The following is a 6,115-nucleotide window of genomic DNA, read 5'->3' on the forward strand; positions in this document are numbered from 1 at the left end:
TGCATTCTAAGTTTCAAGAAGCAACAGGCCATGATCGCTCTTAATATGGACCACAACTTTCATGCTCACCAAAATTACCTGTATCAAGCATACACAAATATATAAACTATGAGGGCCACCAGTGAGTTATAACATTCAGTGTCCCTTAATGATTCATTGATTGCTTGGCCAGATTATGATTCCCTTGACTCAGTTCTCTCTGTAGCTGAGCAGTAACTATCCTGTTTTTGACTGGGGGAATTAAGAGGTGGGAGAATCCAAGTTTGAAGCTGCGCACAAAGGCTGCAAAAGGAGGCGTGAGACATGTTTAAAGGGCTGCTTGAGTGGGTAGCAGAAGTGGAGTGGTGTGGCTCACTGGTGTGGAGTGGTGTGGCTCACTGGTTAGAGGCGGCAGACCCGAGAGCAGAGAACGGGCTGGGACCAGGGTTCGGTTCCCGACGTGGCAGGGTCTTGGACCAAGGATCAGCGGACTCGATAATTCTCGCCTTGGTGCCTACTCAATCCAGAGACCACACTCGGTAACTCTGGGCATTAAGATTGCCTCATCTCCACAACGGCCCCCCACAAACGTCAGGGATGCCTGGTTTCACCTTGGAGACTCCCAGGAGGAACTACCTCACAGGGAAAGCCAGGACGGGTTCCCCAGCAGTCTATAGTGCTACGAGGCCTGCAGTGCGGGTAGCAGTGCGCTTTACAAGACACACTTTCAACCAGTAGCATGTAATTTACAGGCCCTGTGTACAGGTAGTTTCACTTTACTAATGTCTTAAAAAGTAAATTCAATGATCCAATTTGGTGTAAGCCAATTTTACCATGTTTAGAGGGGAGAGCAGTTTAGCACTGGTTACCATTGGTAAATCGTGCAGAGCCCTAAAAGCTAGCAAAAATGGGTTCGGAATGCAGCAGGGTGAAGGCAAAAGGTTTGATGATGACCCAGTGGAAAGGGCCAAGTCCAAAAGCTGCTGCTGCAGCGGTAAAAGCCTCAGGAATTATCAGCTGGAAAAATCGGGCCTGGTTCTCCTACACCCAGAAAAAACACAGGTGTTGAAAAGCCAGCCAACCCATAATAAGGCAGAGAAAAATTCTGCTAACTCAGAATCAGGGCCAATAGCCAAGGCGTCACTTTAGCAGATTGATCAGGGTTGAGTGTCACTGGAAAATGTGTGTAGTACAAAGCTTTTAAAACGTTAATTCTTGGTCCTTTGACTTTGATCAGTGACTTTGGGTACTGAATAAAAGCTTGTAGAAACTACTGAAAGATGATATGATGGATCTTTGGAGTATGGCAAGAAATACAAGAAGGGCAAACAAAGCGAAAGATGGAAATGGAAGGAGGTAGCGTTCAGAAGAAGGATGGGGAAAAGGATGAATGGAAAGAGAGATGGATGGGTGGATGGACAGATGGATGGCGGGAAGAGAGAATGTAAAGAGAGTAAGAGTGTGAGATGGATGGGTAGAATCATGGAAAGAAGGATAATGCAGATTGGATGAAGAGAAGGATCGATCAATCTGAGAGAAGAATGTATAGATTATATAAGAAAATGAAGAATGGATGAAAATAAGAGTGGGTAGATGATAAGAAGGAAGGGTGTATGAAGAGAATGAAGGAAGAATGGACAAATTCTTTCAGAATGAAGGTTTAAAAGGTACCATACATCAATAAGGCAACAATCTTGAGCAAGATATTTTTCATATGAAATTGCGGGCATGTAGATATCAAGTAGACATATTGTAATGCATATTAGTCAAAAGTGTACAATAAGACAACTGTATTGCTATTTCGAAATTACATGATTAATTTTATTAGTTACTAGCTGACCCGTCGCGCGTTGCTGCGATCTCCGAAGAAAGGAAATTCAAGGAAACTCGTTATGATAACATTCAATTTACATTGTGTCATTTTTATTGAAACATATTCATTTTAATATGGAAAACATTTCAAAGTGTCGTTTTAATTCTATTTATTTATTCGAGTGCTTGTGGATACACGATTTTTTGTTTTTCCGTCTTGTGTGTACATCAGTATTCAAAAGATTATGAGGGCCCTGTGGGGCCGATATTTAAAAAAGAAGTATGCCAGAAACCTTCGCGGGATTGTACTCAACAACTTCCCCAAGTTTCCTGGCGATCGGATGAATGCTGTTTTAATTCTATTTATTTATTCGAGTGCTTGTGGATACACGTTTTTTTGTTTTTCCGTCTGGTGCGTACATCAGTATTCGAAAGATTATGAGGGCCCTGGGGGCCGATATTTAAAAAAATGTTATGCCCAAAACCTTCGCGGGAGTGTACTCAACAACTTCCCCAAGTTTCCGGGCGATCTGATGAATGCTGTTTTAATTCTATTTATTTATTCGTGTGCTTGTGGATACACGATTTGTTGTTTTTCCGTCTGGTGCGTACATCAGTATTCGAAAGATTATGAGGGCCCTGGGGGCCGATATTTAAAAAAATGTTATGCCCAAAACCTTCGCGGGAGTGTACTCAACAACTTCCCCAAGTTTCCGGGCGATCTGATGAATGCTGTTTTAATTCTATTTATTTATTCGTGTGCTTGTGGATACACGATTTGTTGTTTTTCCATCTTGTGCGTACATCAGTATTCGAAAGATTATGAGGGCCCTGGGGGGCCGATATTTAAAAAGATTTATGCCAGAAAGCTTTGCGGGAGTGTACTCAACAACTTCCCAAAGTTTCCTGGCGATCGGATGAATGGTGTTTTAATTCTATTTATTTATTCGAGTGCTTGTGGATACACAATTTTTTGTTTTTCCATTTTGTGCGTACATCAGTATTCGAAAGATTATGAGGGCCCTGGGGGGCTGATATTTTGAAACAAATTATGCCAGAAACCTTTGCGGGAGTGTACTCAACAACATCCCAAAGTTTCATGGCAATCGGATGAATGCTGTTTTAATTCTATTTATTTATTCGAGTGCTTGTGGATATACGATTTGTTGTTTTTCCATCTGGTGCATACATCAGTATTCGAAAGATTATGAGGGCCCTGGGGGGGACGATATTTTTAAAAAAAATTATGCCAGAAACCTTTGCGGGAGTGTACTCAACAACTTTCCCAAGATTCCTTGCGATCGGATGAATACTGTTTTAATTCTATTTATTTATTCGAGTGCTTGTGGATACACGATTTTTTGTTTTTCCGTCTTGTGCGTACATCAGTATTCAAAAGATTATGAGGGCCCTGGGGGGCCGATATTTAAAATAAAATTGTGCCAGAAACCTTCGCGGGAGTGTACTCAACAACTTCCGAAAGTTTAATGGCGATTGGATGAATGGTGTAGTAATGCATAAAGGACAAACAGACAGACAGACAGACAGACAGACATACATTCGTGTTTATATATATAGATACAATATTAGAAAACATACTAGAATAGAAAATGGTAAAGGGTTTGTTAAACAACAATTTAAAAATTGTCCTTAACAATAAATGAATACAGAAAACTCGCACATAATAAAGCCATTTTGATGAACATACAATGAACGAAACAATATCTCCAATTGACAATACGTTTTTTAATCAAAATATGTAACTAGAGGCGGGAGGCCTTTATTATACATTCCATATTTCGACAAGAACATCAATCACGAATCATGTTTTGGAAGGCTTGAAGATATAATGACCATTTTCTATTCTAGTATGTTTTCTAATATTGGATGAATAATAAAAATGTATCATGTCATTTCTGAATAGCAATATAGCTGTCTTATTGTACACATTTGACAAATATACATTACGATATGTTTACTTGATGGCTACATGCCCGCAATTTCATATGAAAAATATATTGCTCGAGATTGTTTCCTAATTGATAGATGTTTTTCCCAGCTCTTGGCAAGTCATTTGTAAGCAGGGGGCTCTTTTTCCAAAATAATTAAAAGGTACCATATCCAGCATTGTTTTCAGAATTCCCCTGTACAAGCATGCGAAAGAGTGCTGGGCTCACTTTCCTCACTTACTCAGTGCCACTAGGTACAAAGTGTGGGGTATTTTATTTTTCCGGCTACTTCCTTGCCTATAGTATTTTTCTCCAGTACCCTGTATTTGATCAGCAACTGATCAACTTGCAAACAAAAGTGCTCAGTGATGCAATACCTACATGTAGCACCACTTCCTTATTCTGATATCAATATTATTTTACCTGTTTTATAGGAAAGATGAGGTCCCCCCTTTTCATGGTGTATTATATTGTTATAATCATCCAATAATTGATATAAAGAGCAAAATAGCTGGAGTGGTGAAAGCTGCCACCTGTACAGTGGCAATATATGTGGCTCTCCAAAGCCGCAGACATTGCTATATCCATAAAAACACTTTTATTTGTTTCTTTGCACCGTAGCAGGCGTTTTTATTACTTTACTTAGCTTTGAAGTGCAAACTTCAAACCTATTGACTTTGCCAAATTTTGCTTTTTAATATGGGCCAATAATAGATGGGAGAGGCGTGTGTAAACTAAAGGTGCAAATGAACAAAGAGAATGGAGAAAAAAACGAACAGTCTAGTTATGAAATGACTAGTTATGCAGTGTCTACCTTACTTTATTTTGAAACTGCAAATCCGAAATCTAATCTCATCCTCTGCACTTATATAAGTATATATTCTGCGCTTATATAAGTATTAAAAAAAAGACATTAAAACACATCCTACCTTCTGGCATAAAAATCAACATGGTTTGAGTTTGCTCCAGGGCCATGTTGGATTTCCACCTTAGATTCCTATTTGAGTGCGACCAAATAAACCTATATACGAGACTCACTACCAAAATATTTTGAGGCCGGATCATCTGCATATCTCCCAAAACATGTTCGTGTTTACTGTCAGGTATTTAAATGAGGTTTGCTGGTAGTTCCTGTGTTGGTGTTCGGTTTCAGTTGAGGGGCGTGGTCTCTTTGCAAGCCCAGGAGCACAGTTTAAAAAAAATGACAGTATATGCTGCTTACAAGAAATTTATTTATGGTATGATCAAGAGGTAAACATGCAGGATGATATGAGAAAACTGCGGCTGCTTGCGTGGCATACCATGCAACATCTCGGAAGGCACACCTTAGAACCTCGTTCCCCTGACAGTGCACACATTCTTTCCCCATAACCTAAGGGTAGACCTGCATAACTGCCAACGTACAAATTAATGCCGCTATGTGAGAAGGGGGCGGGGCCGTGAAGGGGACGGGGCCTCATGTCGAGAGCTAAGAGGCACTCTTTCTCTCACCAACTCCCCCCGTACCCCGCCCTTGCGCCTCACTCCAGAAAAATGAAAACAAAGATATTATGGAGGCTGTCACCGGTGTCAAGGGGTGTTTTCACAGCTCTTAATGGATATCGGCTGCTTACAGCCTCTGAAAATGAGCTGAAAATCCACTGTTTACAGTGTTTTTCAGCTTGTTTTTCTTGCCAACGTGTGATTACGGCTCTGCATCGGGTGACCATGTGAAGGGAGCCAAAATCGTGTGACACACAATGGCACTGTGTGAGTTTGCACGTATGGTCCTGCTATCCGTCGTAGTAGGCTACATGTTAGACCTGGCATTTCTTGGCGTGATTACCCCAGACTTTTTGCCTCTACCTTTGATGCTGTGATAGATTGTGTTTGACTAACTTAGATGCTTTGGGCAATTTGCCACTGTTAATCAGTGTCAAAGTGCAAGTGCTCACAGTGCAAAGTGTAATGATAATTGGCTGTCCATGATTGGTATGTTTGCCTTCCTAGTAAAGTCCCTAGTAAAGTGCACTATGTGTGCCAGGGCTAGTAATGTAAATGCTACCAGTGGACCTGCAGCACTAATTGTGCCACCCACACAAGTTGCCCTAAAGAGAGAACTCAGGCCTGCCACTGCAGTGCCTGTGCGAAGTTTGTTAAACTGCCATGTTGTCCTGACAAGTGCACCCACTTGCCAGGCCTAACCCTTCCCTGTTTATGCACATCAGACAACCCTATGGTAGGTCCATGGTACCCCGCTGGGCAGACAGACACCCCTATGGTAGGTCCAAGGTATCCCTTGGGCAAGGTGTGATGTGTGTGAAACTTTTACAGTGAAGATTCCATACAAAAAATTCTGATGGCCTTGAATCCCTCCAACCACTTCACAGACCCTC

This window comes from Lissotriton helveticus, chromosome 7 (genome assembly GCF_964261635.1).
Source record: "Lissotriton helveticus chromosome 7, aLisHel1.1, whole genome shotgun sequence".
Classification (NCBI taxonomy): Eukaryota; Metazoa; Chordata; class Amphibia; order Caudata; family Salamandridae; genus Lissotriton; species Lissotriton helveticus.